Source organism: Narcine bancroftii, chromosome 10 (genome assembly GCF_036971445.1).
Source record: "Narcine bancroftii isolate sNarBan1 chromosome 10, sNarBan1.hap1, whole genome shotgun sequence".
In the NCBI taxonomy this organism is placed as follows: Eukaryota; Metazoa; Chordata; class Chondrichthyes; order Torpediniformes; family Narcinidae; genus Narcine; species Narcine bancroftii.
This window is the reverse complement of record NC_091478.1, coordinates 30,504,129-30,520,015: the sequence shown is the minus strand read 5'-3', so window position 1 is coordinate 30,520,015 and position 15,887 is coordinate 30,504,129. Positions and strand designations below refer to the sequence as shown.

The window sequence follows — 15,887 nt, the reverse complement described above, 5'->3', positions numbered from 1 at the left end:
AAAGAACATGAAGCATAAAACAGTAGAAACCTATAGGTAAATTTACAGGTCGGTCAGAAAGTGTGGTCTCACAATGGTACATTAATTATTTGCCTGATGCTTCCAAAGAGCATTCTTCAGTTGGAATTGCAAAAGGGAATAATTTTCTCTTTACATTAAATATTGTACATGTAATATATCCGTTGCAATATTAGAATGCACTTGTTCCATGCCATCATAACTCATGAATAACCAAAGTGTCTGAGGTACCCAGTAGGCAACTACTGAATAGTTTCTACTGAGTTAACCCAGGTGTTTATTTGCTGTTTTCCATTTAGTTTTCAGTCAATTTTCTTGAACCGAAAACATCATAGAATTTATGGGAAGCAAAATTGCTATCACTGGACCACAGCTGATACTCACCAAATTAGAAAGAAATGTTAGATATTATTGTCAGCTGAGGTACTTTCTGAATACAAGGAAGGTGTGGCCCAGAAAATAAAAGCAGACTCTGGAGTAATGTAGCATGAAAGTTTCTTCGATATTTTCTTCCAAGCTCAAATGACAACAAGCCACTGAGTCAGAGAGCTGTACAGCATGGAAATAGGTGTTCACCTCAACTTGTCTGTGCCAGCCAAGCTGGGCTTAGTTGTCAGCATTCAGTCCATAACCTCTAAACCTTTCCTGTCCATATACTTGTTGAAATGTCTTTTGAACATCATAATTGTACCTGCCTGTACACTTGCTCTGGCAGCTTTATTCCATATACCCACCATCCAATGTGTGAGAAGAAGGTATCCCGAAGGTCCCTTTTACATTTTTCCCCTCTTCCTTAAATATATTCCCTGTAGTTTTGGATTCTCATACCCTGGGAAAAAGACAGGACCTTATACCTCATATCTGAAATGCTTGGGACCAAACATTTTTCAGTTATTGGTGTTTTTTTTGTTTTTGAAACTATGAAACCAAGCAGCAGAGTAGCATCAGCGGTCCTGACACCTCCCCACCATCGCTGGTGTCTGCTCCTGCCTGGGAGCCCAAACAGCAACATGCAGTTTGTAAACCAAAAACAGCGGAGAGCACAGTTTCACCTCAAGAGTTGGCCGTGGTTGGGTTGAAGGTTGAGCCAGTTCCCCATGCCACGTGCTCCTGTTAAGATTAATTCCAGGAATCCACAGTGCATGGGAATGTGCGCGCACCTGAGAGCTGAGTGGGATCTGGGGGTGTTGAGTTCTCACCTGTTTAACGCAGCTCATTCCCCTTGCTAACATCAACGATCAGCTGAGGGGCTCCATGCACTATGGTGCCCGTGGGCAGAAATGGGCAGGGAGGGAGGCTGTATCAAGTGAAAAAAGGGATGGATGATATTGCCTCGATGTAAGGAGAAAGAAGGTGGTGAAGGCCATGAGGTGAGAGGGTGCAGGACAGGTTGGAGGGGTGGGAATACAAGGAGAAGGAGAGTAGAGAGAAAAGTCAATAGGAGTAGGTAAAGAAGAAATGAAAAGAGAGAGGAGAGGGAGTTACCGAAACGAGGACTATCAGAATTCATGCCCTTTGGTTTAAGGGCTGACCCTTGTACCTAATTTCTCCCCATGTGCTGCCTGACCCGTCGACCTCCTCCAGTCGCTCACTGATGGCTCAAGATTTCAGTCTGCTTCTCCGAGCTGATATCCAGCCATCCAGTCTTCCCGGCTGGTTCTGAGCTCTGTTGTTACCAAAGTGGTGCCACAGAGATCAGAGCCCCACATGGACGTCAGGTGGTTAATTATTTTTTCAACTTGCGATATCATGTTGGCATTAAAAAAAAGTTTGGTTTTTGGATCTTTTTGGTATTCAGAACTTCGGATATGGGGTACTCGACCTGTATATAATTTTATAAATCTCTCCCATGTCCTCCTATGCTCTAAGGAGAAAAGTCCCAGCCTTAAGTGTGAGGTGTTGCATTTTGAAAGAACAAACCAAGAAAGGATATACACGGTAAATGGTCAGGCACTGAGGAGTGAAGTAGAACAGAGGGACCTGGGAATATGAAAGATAAATCACAGATGGACAGGGTTGTAAAGAGAGCTTTTGGCATATTGGCCTTCATAAATCAAATTATTGAGTACAGGAGTTGGGATGTTATGGTAAAGTTGTATAAGACATTGGTGAGGCCAAAATTGGAGAATTGTGTGCAGTTTTGGTCACCTAACTACAGAAAAGATATCAATAAGATAGAAAGAGGGCAAAGAAGATTTACTAGGGCATTGCCCGGACTTCAGGAACTGAGTTACAGGGAAAGGTTAAACAGGTTAGGACTTTATTCCCTGGAGTGTAGAAGAATAAGGGGAGATTTGATAGAGATGTTTAAAATTATGAGGGGGTAAGACAGATTAAATGTTGATGGGCTTTTTCCACTGAGGGTAGGTGAGATACAAACCAGAGAACGTTGGTTAAAAGTGAAAGGGGAAATGTTTAGGGGGAGCATGAACTCTTGTTCACACAGAGAGTGGTGGGAGTGTGGAACAAACTTCCAGCTGAAGTGGTGAATGCGAGCTCAATTTTAACATTTAAGAAGAATTTGAACAGGTACATAGATGGGAGTGGTATGGAGGGGTATGAACTGGGTGCAGGTCAGTGGGACTAGGCAAAAAAAAGTTCAGCACAGACTAGAAGGGCCGAAGAGGCCTGTTTCTGTGCTGAAATGTTCTATGGTTCTCTCCAGCCTCTCCTTATAATTTAAATCTAACATTCTTGTAAATCTTTTTTGTAGCCTTTCTAGCTTAATGATATCTTTCCTATAGCTGGGTGAGCAAAATTGCATGCAATTGCAATCTTACTAATGCATTTCACAATTTCACATTCATGACGTCACAGCTCTTGTACTCAATGCTTTGACCGACAAGAGGAAGTGTTCCAAATGTCTTCTTTTAATGTCTGTCTACCTGCATTGCCACTGCCATGGAACTATGAACCTACACCCACAAATCTTTGTTCTATAATCCTTCCCAGTGTAATGTTAATGTTAATATTTAGATTAATGTTAAGCTATATTTCTTATAAATGTCTTAGGTTAGTTGTGGGTCGGTTACAGGGTTACATACACAGGTCACAATACATTTACAGAGAACCATTGTACTCAGAGAAGAGAGTTCATTCTTGGAGTCACAGCATCTAGAAAGACAGAGCTAATGGATCTGAAGTGGGTCTTAAATGAGTCACGAACAATGAAGTGTTTGCTTTATTAAAAACTGAAGTATTCATGTACTCAAGAAGAACTGCTGGAAAAAGCCATCTGTTTAAATAAACACAGATTGTGGCTTGTGGTCATTAGACTGCCTGGTGTTGTAAAAACCACTTAAGCCTTTTGGAACAGAGATGAGGTCAGAGGTCATTATGGAAATGGAGTAGTTTTGGAAAAAGCAAGAAGTTTTGCAGAAATGAAACTAAAACTGTAAAGGATTTCAGTGCATGGTCACGTGTTTTACAAGAATTGGTACTGACCTCGTTGATGATGTAATGTCATAAGATTTGGAGAAATACATGATCAAATTCAGACATATTTTGATCAGTTTCAGGATTTGGAACCTTATAGAAGACAGAGTTGAATTACAGTAACCAGAATAGATGCTGTTATGTGTTATTCCTAATAAAGGGGGGGGGGGGGAAACACACAGAATACATAGATTTGAAAAGATAAGCCTACTCTGATTCGCCCTTTAAGATAAACAGGACAGTTTCATCATCTGGGAACACAGATTCCAAAGTCTTCATTCGAAAGAAGAAGATTTATCTATCACATGTAACAAAACAAACTACAGGATCAATGTCTTAATTTTGATTCCGTCTCAATCCAATGTAGTTGCTTTCGCTTCCCTGATTGCTAGAGGGCTCATTTTGCTGTGGTGGAAAGATGTCCCTCCCACAATGGTTATTGGATTTGATGCATCCATTTCCCTAGAGAAAATTAGGTGCTCAGCACGAAAACAAGTATTAAGTTTTCTTCTCTCTGGGGTTCCTTTTTCAATTATTTTCAAAATTTATAGATCAATTATTTTTGCTTTTTATAAAAAAATTCTCCTTTTTTCTATTTTTTGAACAATTAGTATTGGAATTAATAGTTTGGCTTTGATAGTAATTGCTCGGGTAATAGGCTGGGGTTAGAAATTAGATTAGTTATAGTCTTTTTTCTTTTTCTTTTTTTTACAATAACATGGATCCATACGCATCGTTGTTTACTATCTGAAATTTAAATTTATTTCTATTTGAACTTTATATCATATTTATCTATGTATCTGATATTATTTTTTTCTGAAAAACAATAAAAAGATTTAAAAAGAAGAACATTTCTTGTTTTCCATACAACTGTTATAAAATAAATTTAGGCCATTTTACAAAAATAAAGGGCAGGTATAAAGTGTGCCCCTAACAGTTCATTTTCTGCAAAGGTCAATTCCTCTCCCAAGGATGTCTTCTCTTGGAAAGCCCTAAGATAGATATTGCATCTTACATCTTGACGTGGTTTTCTTTTTGAATCATATTAATATTTTGCATTAATGCTAGTTTACATTTATACTATTTATATATTGCAATAATAAGTTTGATATTTGTGGTTTTAGTGTGTTTTCCTCATGTACAGATGCCTAATATAAATTCCACAGCTGATCAGTCATCTCTACTAATGAATGAGTTCCTATGAGGTGCTGCAGTCCCTTAAATTGCACTGCTGACATCCAACCATTTAAATCAGTGGTTTTCAAACTTATTCTTTCCACTCAAAAACCACTTTAAGTAATCCCTATGCCATAGGTGCTCTGTGATTAGTAAGGGATTACTTAAAGTGGTATGTGAGTGAGAAAAAAAGGTTGAGAATCACTGCTCTAGACCCAATTGTTACAAAAATATTTTGCTTGAGAAAAATTGTCATTAGTCCATTTCCTTAAGAGTTATGAAACCGTGCACATAGCGAGTCAATTAGGTACGATTAAAACAGTGGTTTTCAAACTTTTTCTTTCCACTCACAGACCACCTTAAGCAATCCCTTACTAATTACAGAGTAGCTATGACATAGGGATTACTTAAGGTGATCTGTGAGTACAAAGAAAAAAGTTTGAAAACACTGATCTAAACTAAAATAAATCCCTAAATGATTTGTGCCCGTCTTTCTGACAGATTCTACTGGCTAACACCGCCACTGCTCCTCAGCACTAGACTCCCCCTAGGATTCACATCAAGTCAAGTTTATTGTCACCTGATTGCACAAGTACATCCCGGCGAGACAGCATTCTCTCGTCCTTGGTGAAAAACACACAGACACACAGCCATAACACATATACAGACAAACAATATATATGTAGGATAAGTATCCATATCAACAAATAAATAGATATCTATTGTTTTGTTAATATGAGCGTCTCAGATAGTTAGTGAGAGCAATTCCTTTGCTCATTCAGCATTCTCACTGCCCATGGGAAGAGGCTGCTCCTCAGCCTGGTGGTGCTGGCTAATACTCCTGCATCTTTTTCCTGACGGGCGCCACTGAAAGATGCTGTTTGCGGGGTGGAAGGAGTTCTCAATGATTTTGTGCGCCCTCTTCAGACAATGATCCTGGTAAATCACGTTGATTGGTGGTGGGGGGAAGACTCCAGTGAGCAGTGCTTAGGAAACAGCAGTGGAATCCAGCCTTCTTGAACTCCTGCCAGATTTTTTTTTCCATTGCCTTAAATTATACATGGGCATTAGCCTCTTTAGCATGCTACGCATTTAATATCCAGATAATTAGATTAGGATTTTTATTAAGAGGACCTGATTGAGTCGAGGTGGTTTTGTTGATCATAATTCATATTTTGTATGAAGTTCTGGTAGGTGATCTGAATGCAACTTCAGATTGAACTTTGAGCTTCTCAGATTGGTTTGTAGAATCACTGAGAATTCAAGAAGCAAATCTACTAATTGGCAACATAGTTCTATGCAATCTAATGGAGATTTCATATTTTGTTCCGCACTGCTCTGCTAAAGTTGCTTTCTTATTATGAACAGTTCTACTTGTGTGGCTGATTCATAGCTACATTAACGTAGCAGTTATCTGATGCTCATTAACGTGTGAGCTGACAGCGTTAGTGCAAGATTAACCATTTTCCTGCTTTGCATTCAGCTACAGTTGTAGGCCACTTGGGTCAAGTGAAGAACTCACTGAAGCTGCCATACTTCAAAATCTCAGCATTATTAATTCAAATAATGATAGTGAAGTGTCAAATTACTGCCAGTTAATGCAGACTGATATATATTTGTCTGTTGTGCTATATAATAGCATACTTAGATTACAATGAGGAACACTGTTGTTATTTTATCTATCTAAAACTGTGCTCATCTGACGACAGCCTAGATTATAAATTGTTCTTAACTAGATTATAAATTTGAACTAACTGGTCCTTAAAGTCCCATGCTTCATTTCTTATTTGCAATTATATTTTGCAGACAACTGGATTTGGCCGGTTAAATTTAAAGGGGTTTTGACAAGGTCTTATTTCCTTTCTGCTCCTCTAATGCTAATCTGTCCATACTTCAATCGCAAGCAATTCAGAAAAGTGAGATTGGAAACATCACAGAGATGAGAGATAATTTTTAAAAAAGGAAACAAAATAAGAACACTGTGAAAAGAGCACTGAGATCAGAGATTCAGAGACTGCAATGGAAATGGATCCACTGGGAAAATGGGCCAGCACTTTGGGAATACGAGATGGAATGGAGGCAGCATGTGAATCAAGGAAATTGAAGAAACTGAAGTAGTGAATCTGAGAAGGATGTAGCCAAATGTCAGACTGCTGAGGCTGGAGTCAAGAACATAAATGAATTCTGGAAGAACTCCACAGGTCAAGCAGCATCTGTAGAGGTAAGAGCTGTAAGTCAATGATTTGCTGCATCAGGAGTAGGAGAAACAGGAAAGTATAGCAAGAACATAGAAGGATGAAGCAGAGGAGTTGAGAAAGAGGCTGGTGGGATATTAGAAGGATTAGGTGAGAAGGGAATGATAGGGAGATAGAAGCCAGTGGGGGAGGGGCAATGAGACAAAAGCTGTTACGTGATTGGTGGAGTCATATGGTGAGGGAATGATGGGCAGATGGAACGAAGTGGTGGGAGGAGATAAGAAAAATGTACAAAGGGAGAGGAAAAGTGAATGTGTGTGGGAAGGGAGCACCAGAGAGAAATTGGAAAATTCAGTGTCCAATTGGATTTTGTTATTCTAGTGGAATATGAAATGTTGCCTTCTAAAATACGCTTCAGTTGACAACGATCAACCTCTATTCCATCCACCCTCATCCCTCCATAGCACTTTAAACATGCAATCTTTCCTGTTTTCTCTCTCTCAGTCCCGTGTGTCAATCTGAAACACAAACTACTTACACTTTGTGCCTCCACATGTCCTGCTTGACCAGCCGAGTTTTTCAAGCGCTCATTTGTTTGTACCAGACGGCATGTACCTGTCAAACTGGGAAGATGCATTTCATGATAAGATCATCAGAGCGTAAGAAATAAAAGCAGGGGTAAGATTTGTGGCTCCCACAATTCAATAAAATCATGGCTGATTTTTTTTTTAATTGATCCCATTTCCCTTGATTTTCTTAACCCTCAGACGATGAATTCCAATGATTCACCATCTCCTGAGCGAAGAAATTTCTCTTTATCTGTCTGACCATCTATTTTGAAACTCTGAATCCTGGTTCTACAGAGCCCAGCGGGGAAACATCATTCTAGCTTGTGGAAAACGTGAAGAATTGGGAAATCATATTGCAAAGGAGGAAGACACGAATCAAGTCTGACAACAATACACTAGGCAGAGCATGATCCAAACCCAGCAGTAGAATGGCAAGATTTCTTAATGTGAGGAAAGTAAAGAAACAAACCTGATCTTGTGATATAACAATTCTGGGAATATTTTTGAAGGGTTAAATTAAATTAAAAATCTATAAGCTAACACAATTTAGGGTCAGAGAGATTGCAAACAAGCAAAAACTGCAAGTTAAATAAATGACCAAAATTTCAGCTTAAACAGTGATAGAATTTTTGTCCGACATTGTATAATCATCTTCCAAAGCATATACAATTCAATTATTTTTTTTTTTTGGAAACTAATTTAGACACAACATGAATAAGCCTGAGAACATAAAATATTATGAAAAAAAATTATATTTGTATAATATCAATTCATATTTAAATTTGCCATGTATTCCTATGGAACATAGGTTCCATTTAACAATATGAAATTGAAAGGAGCTGTAATTGAAAAAAGCAGTAATTTCAAAATTGCAGGGAACACTTTATTCATTATTTTAAAATAATGGCAAAAATAAAGTGGAGTGAGACCTGAAGCCACTCTGACTGCAACCTTAGATTCTGGACTGGAAGGGGCATCATGGGTTATTTTGAACAGAATGCAGTGGGTGAAGAATAACAGTATGTGGGTAAACAACATAAATGTTGTTTGCAAATATACTTCATAGAAAAATAAAATTTAGATCCTATTGAAACATTGGAAGATTTTGAGTGACTTTCAAGGGTAGAACCTGAGAAGATGCCTCCCCTTATGGGACATTGCTCCAGAATGAGGGATTGGTCATTTTAATTGAAATTAAGATGGAGCTTCCAATAGTTGCAAGATTGGGCATGATCGTTTAAAACTGGGGTGTGACAGAACTTTTCCTCACTGAGGATGGTGAATTTATGGAATTTTCTGCCACTGTGGGTTGGAGGAGTAGAATCTTGTGAAGGGACCATTTAAAGAGGAAGTTTTTTTTGAAAGATCAAAGAATCAAAGGCGATGGGGAACTGGCAGATAAGAGGAAATGGGACACAAGGTGGATCAATCAAGGTTATATTGAATGGCAGGGTTGGCATTTGGGGCTGAGCTGTCAATTCTTGCTCTTAATGTGTTCTATCAGAGAGATGTGAATCTTCAGAATTCCCAACCCAGAGTAACAATGAGATTGCATTATTGAATACGTTGAAAAGGTTGAGAGAAACATCTATATCTTGTATGATAGGAGTATAGGAAACAAGCAAGAAATTCAAGGTGAGGGTAAAATCAAATCAGCAATGACCTTAATTAATGGCAGAGCAGGCTCATAACTCTGTATGGCTTACTCCTGATCTCTTTTCATGACTCAGTAATAGTACAAGCATCATAGATTTCAACCACATTTCAGACCTTAATCACTTGGGGTGTAAAGTTTGCAGGGCTTCTCCTGGTCCTCCATTGTAATTACAGTTTTAAGACACATTTTAGAATTGGGCATCAATTCTTTATTTAACCAAAGCTATGTTGGACACATTTATGTTGTTTACCCACATACTGTTATTCTTCACCCACTGCATTCTGTTCAAAATAACCCATGATGCCCCTTGCAGTCCAGAATCTAAGGTTGCAGTCAGAGTAGCTTCAGGTCTCATTCCACTTTATTTTTGCCATTATTTTAAAATAATGAATAAAGTGTTCCCTGCAATTTTGAAATTACTGCTTTTTTCAATTACAGCTCCTTTTAATTTCAGATGCAACTTTGTCCTTCCTTAATGTAAGTATTGTTCATGCAATGATGTCTGATTGTAGGATCAAAGGTTAGAATCCAAAAATAATTTAACCAGGGCTTCCTTCTTGCTGAAAGAATACAGTCAGCTTAAAAGTGATCTGATGAGATACAATTTAAGAGCTAACCATTCTTGAATAATATCACAATGAATCATATTGCACTATGAAATTTACAGGATTTTTAATTCACATAATGCCATTTATTTTGGCACTAACAAGGCAATATCAGTTTAAAAATCATTTACTTCCAGGGGAGTCCATTTTGGTTTTAGAGAGACCTTTATTTATATGGCCAGGCTTAGTGCCTGAATCTGGCATGGTCCTAACTAATATGTGGTTTTAGATGCTAAGATTATTTTGTTGCCAGTCAGTGCTACAAACAGTGCATCTCTACCTTGTCCAGTAACCATAGGCTGTACAGTCTAGAAGGCCGTTATTTGCAACACTAAAGATAAAATCACAAATTCTCATCAAACATGAAACATGCAGTCATAATTTTATTTTTGGAATTCTTAAGCCTGAAATCGTTCCTTTTAATTTCTTGACTGTTTAGTTCTTGATGTGCCTTCAGACTTCTTTGCTACTGCAGACTGGTTTCACTCAACAATATTGCACCTGTCCCAACATCTAGCTGTTTTTGCACACGATTAAGGATTTTTTAAACCTCGAAGTCATGGTGTTTTACAACAAAGAAACAGGTCATTTGGTGCACCACACTCATATCGACCTTTTGCATTGATGCTATGTCCAAGATGGGACAAGATAGGATCTTTTGTGTGTCTGTGAGGTCTCATCAATTTTTACGATGGATCGTAGAAAGCACCTTGGCAGCATGCATCAGAGCCTGGTGCAGAAACTGCTCTGCTCAAGACACTGCAGAGTGTTTAAACATAGCTCAGGCCAGCATACAAACCAACCTCCCCTGCATCTACTCCATCAAAAAGACCTGCTGTCAATATATTAAGGGCCCATCCCACCTTGGTCACACTCTAGTTTCCTCCTTCTGTCAGGAAGAAGATACATTTGCTTGAAAACACAGAAGTCAAATTCTGTATCTATTTTTTTTTGCTATCGTCAGACTCTTAAATTGGACCCCATATTGCTCTTTTTTTTTTAAACTGTATTTTTACCTATACTCTGCACTCTTTCACTTTACTGAAATACTACATCCTGCATTTTTGTTTATTATTGCACTTCTGATGTATTTAAATATGGGTTGACCTGCCTCAATAGCATGCAAAACAATCCTTTCTACTGTATCTCAGTACACATGATAATTAAAAAATTCAGTTTAATTGCCCTTCTACATGATCATATTTGCCCACACTATGTCCCTGTTTTTCAATGCACTGCTTACTTAAGGGCCTGACTAAATGACTTAAATGTACTGATTGTATCAGACGTCATCATTTCTTCGGGGTCAGAAATTAGCCACCCTCTCTGTAAAGAAAATTTCCTTCAAATCGCCTTTTAAATTCCTTCCTCTCACCTAAAACCTATGACCTCTCCTTCTTGATAGCCCCACCATAGGAAAATGATTCTATCATTGCCTCATAATTTTTCATAATTCTGTCTCATCACCTATCAGCTTCCCTTGCTGCAGCAGAAGAATAACTCTCCACAGCTTAGTTCCATTCTTTCTACTGTGTGACACATGATATTTCATATGGTTTAACTCATGTTTTGTTAAGTTCAAAGTGTGATGATATGTAATTACACTACTAGGTCACCAGGGGTCATCCCGGTGACCTTGTCTATGAAGCAGTCCAGAGCTACAGTCTAGCCTTCCAGATTCATCTTGCAGAGACAAGACCTCTTAGTGTACATATTAGTTTATTAAATTGTACTGACAATAACCACACTAGCAGTGTGAGTATAAGACAGCTTTAATAAACTAATATGTACACTAAGAGGTCTTGTCTCTCTGCAAGACAAACCTGGAAGGCTAGACTGTAGCTCTGGACTGCTTTATAGACAAGTTCACTGGGATGACCCCTGGTGACCTAGTGGTGTAATTACATATCACCACACAAAGCAAAGAAAGTATTTCCTTCAGTCAGGAATCCAAAACAAGGAGACACCATTTTAAAATTAAGAAACAAAATCTGGGGGAATTTTTCCTTTCAAGCAGCAATCTGAAATGCAATCCCCACAGGACTTGATATGTTTTGTTGGTTGAAAGATTGAGGGATTTGTATGAGGTAGTGAAGGGATAAGAAGGTACATTGAGGTGGGGCACAAATCAGCAAATGTATAATTAAATGGAAGAGCAAGCTCAAAACAATCAAGTGACCCAATCCTGTTCTTTTAAAGTGCAATTAGTGCTATTAAATCCAATATAGCCCCAATTATAACCATAAAAATGTATACAATTAATGTTGAGGATGAGAGAAAAAATATATCAGCCACGATGCAAATGGCAGATTACTTCGATAGGCTGAATGGCCAGGTTTTTATTTAATTGAAGCACTTGTCAACAACCAGTGTATTATATTTAATTCTGTTCAACACACAATAGGAAGATTGGTGAGGCAGGACAGATCTAGAGGAATGTGGCTTCAGTATTGTGTAGATTGAAGAAACTCTTTAGCACAAAGGTTAAGAGGTCATTTTACAGAGGTGTTCAAAATCAATATAGCCAAGACAGTAAGAAAAATTAGACCTTTTCTCATTGCCAGAAGGGGAACCAAAGGATGTAGCTCAGAAGCGTCTTGCAAAAGGACCAAGGCAATCACAGGAAAATTGGTCCAAGCAGTGAGTCGATGTGATCTGGAATCAACTGCCTGAGAGAGTGTGTGGAAGTAGATTTGATTTGAATATACAATGCCAATTCAAAGGCACAGAGAAAACGCAGGGAAATAGGAATATGGCAAATTGTCCTACAGAGAGCCAGCCAAGGCAGGATGGGCCAAATGGTTACCTCATGCACTGTCATATTTGTATTTTCCTTTTATCAGAACTCCTGCGGTTGCCTTGGTAAGTGTGCAACTTGACTGCACTATACGTATGTTGTATTTGTTTTCGAGGAATAATCAACATATTTGGCTCACATTATGAAATTTACAGGATTTTTGCAGCTTTATTATGGCATGTCATTTGTTCTTCAAATTACCAGAATTAATCAGCTATTTGACTAAAATGAATGCATGTAAACTCATGTGAGTTAATTTAGTGGTGGCTAAGACTTGTATGAGAATGAGAGACAGTCCCATCGCTCTGGATTTCCTCGGAAAATAATGTAACAGTTTGTCACATCTAGTTACCTCCAGTTCACACAGAAAAATAAAGGCATCTAAAAGAATCATTGAATGCCAAACACTTACTTATTTTATATCTTTTTCTGTCATACTTTAGACTTTCACCAAAATATACACTTAACAGGGAAAATAATTCACAACAGATGTGGGCAGGCTAATGATTTGCCATTTATAATGTAAAGCTCTTGACATCATTTGATGACAGTAAAAAAAATTAGATTGAAACTAAAGAAATTATTCAACATCTCCATCTTCCACATTAGTGGATTGTCTTCTGTGCTCACAATAAATTGGGTGTTTGGCTTTCAGTCCACAAGGAGGTCCAATATCTTTAATCCTGCTTCCCTCTTCCACCTGATCTCTCTGCCTTTGGCATCCAATGAAATTAAATATAAGCTTGAGGAACAGATGATAAAGGAGAAATCAATTGGGGTCTAGGGGTTTAGACTGCCAGGGTCCTGTGCTCAATGTTTGGGAGCTGAATGTTTGGACCTCAGGGATTCTGGTCATTTGGGCTATAGGAATTGCAGGGACATAATGTCTGAAATAGATGTTGAAGTACACCATTCGGCTGCTTTTCATTCAATAACATGTTGGCTGATCTTTTACCTCAGTGTTCCTTTCCTGCCTTATCACCATATCCTGAGGTTCTCTTAATATCCAAAAATCTATCAATCTTTGTCCTGAATAAACCCAAATGATTGAATATCCTCAGCACTCTTTGGAAGGGAATGCCAGAGATTCATTATTCCCTGGGTTTAAAAAAAATTGTTTTCAACTCAGTCCTGAACACACAGTCTTTTATTTTGAGATAGTGACCCATGATTCTAGCACGTCAGCTAGGGAGCATCATCTCCAAATCCTCTGTCATTTCCTGTAAGAATTTTGTATGTTTCTTATTCTTCTAAACTTTGGAGTCTAGGTCTAATCTCTTCTAATAGCCAAAACACATTACCCCAGAAATCATTTTAATGAAGTTTCATTGCACTCCCCCGGTGTAAAAATGCTTTTACTTTAGTAGCAAGAAGAGACCTATATGTAACCTTACAAGTGAGATCTCAGCGTGGACCTAGAAGTTTCAATGTGACACTTAGGCTCTTGTACTCTTGATGAACACCAACATGTGCCATCAGTCTTCCTAATTACCTGTTTCTGCTAAACCAACAACCTTCAGTCTCTAATTATTTGATTAAATAGCCTGCTGTGGTTGAACAGCCAAATTGGGTGGGATACAAACAATGAAAAATGTGTGAGAATGAGTTTTAAATTTTAGGTAAGAGTCCTGATTGATAGAGTTTTTTTTAGTGAGTGAAGACTGTGTGCACTGTGTGAGCCTGCTGGTGTAGTTGATGGTATGTGGCCATATGCATGATGTCTTTGAGCCTCAGACTCCTAGGCTTGATGTTTAGCTAGCATTAATCGTCAGAGCTCTCTCCTTCAACTAGCTTTATAATGATGACTGGAAGCCTTCAAGCCCCTGCTAAAAGAAGAAATCTGTTTCCCATGCTTTTCTCCAAACCAGTATCAACAATCTCGTGGCACTTCTCTGCAATATCAATACAGCCTCAGAAATGGCTGATCAAATTAATCAGTTCAAGGTAAATTAAGGATGGGAAATTAGTGTTTGACTGTGATGCCCAGATCCTGAAAATTGAATTCTTTTTAAATTGGGGATGTCTCTGAGCTCAGAATCAGTCCCAGAGCACTTGCCAACATCAGGAACATCCTCAATGCGTCAGTATGATCAAGAAGTTCAGGCTAGCTTGAGGTTGTGCAGGCAAGCATTTAAGTATTCAAGCATATCCAACCATGAAATTAGACCCCCGTTGAGGCAATAAACAGTGTGGTTATTGCTGAGTGTACACAGTAAGCATGTAAATAAGCAGGCTGCAACTAGCTGAGGCACTGCCTGTGTTGGTAGCAGGTGGACACAAGTCACTCGAACAATGTGATCCCCACGTCTGATTACAGGGGGTATCCATTACAGCACCAAGAATCTTTCATTTGCCATTATCAATCCCATGGGATTTTTAATATATGCTATTAAACTAAATAATTTGCCAGAACAGGAGACGTTAGACATTCTGCTGATGAATAGGATAGTTGCTTAAATTCCCCAGACATTCAGATGTGCAGTGCTTTTTCTTTCATGCTATGCACATATAATTTTATTTTTCTCCAGCGTCAATCATTTCTGGGTCAAATCCTGTAACTGTGGAAATTCGCCAGGTAATTCAGGTCATAAATCACCCTTCAGCTGAAGATGCATTTTCCTCCTCATTGGCAGACATAATGAAGGCACTCCCTGTCGCTTACATAGTTCTGTCAGGTGCTTTGAGCAGAAAATCCATTTAATAATACTGCTATTTCTTCAGCAGGGCACAATCTTGAGGAGCCCCGATACCAGCTCTTAGAATTGTACCTCAGCAAGCTCTCTTTAATTTATTCTTTTGCCTATAATCCGTCCGGCTCTCCCCTTCCCATGCAAGAGAGTACTGATGTCCAACCCTTCAATTTACAGCAAATGATCAGTCACTGATCTCTAACTCTATCCTGTCCATCCTAACTCGGGTTTAGATCCTCATACCCCTTTAAGCTTCAGTGCATGATTACTGCAATTCCTCCTCAGCTCCAGATTCCATTATGTCCCAACCCAGGAGATTTATCCCATCTCCTCAAGACCCCTCTCAGCCACAATCCATAGCCCTGTCAGATCTCAGTCCAGGCCCTACCCAATCCCTGACTGAGCTGGTACCTCCACCCTCTGCACTACAGTTAATTCACAGCTGCCAGATGTTACTGCTATTTTCCTTTGAGATGGGGTTTTAAATTGGCTGGACCCCAGCGTTAAAATACATAAACTTGCCCTTCAGCCATAGTCCACATCATTTATCACACACCCATTTTACACTAATCTTACCATAAGCAATTTCATTTCCCCATATTTCCAATCACCCAACCACTTAATATTATCAAAGGATGATATAAAGTAGTCAATTAACGTAAAGGCTTGGACAATTTTAGAATATGGGAAGAAACTCCACACAGAGACTACCAGAGGTCAAGATTAACCCTTGATTGCTGGAGCC

At 38.7% G+C, this 15,887-nt stretch overlaps 1 long non-coding RNA gene across 32 annotated transcripts in view; it reads right to left on the bottom strand.

The window, feature by feature from the left end:
- The window catches only part of LOC138744395 (uncharacterized), a 461,764-nt gene that overhangs the window by 151,939 nt on the left and 293,938 nt on the right, over positions 1-15,887 (bottom strand). For 20 of the 32 annotated variants that reach the window (XR_011345476.1, XR_011345500.1, XR_011345502.1 and 17 more), the window contains one exon: positions 7,363-7,447. The exons of the other annotated variants lie outside the window; for them this stretch is intronic. This is a non-coding gene — a long non-coding RNA (uncharacterized lncRNA). The remainder of the gene's footprint in view (positions 1-7,362; positions 7,448-15,887) is intronic. 32 annotated transcript variants of the gene reach the window in all.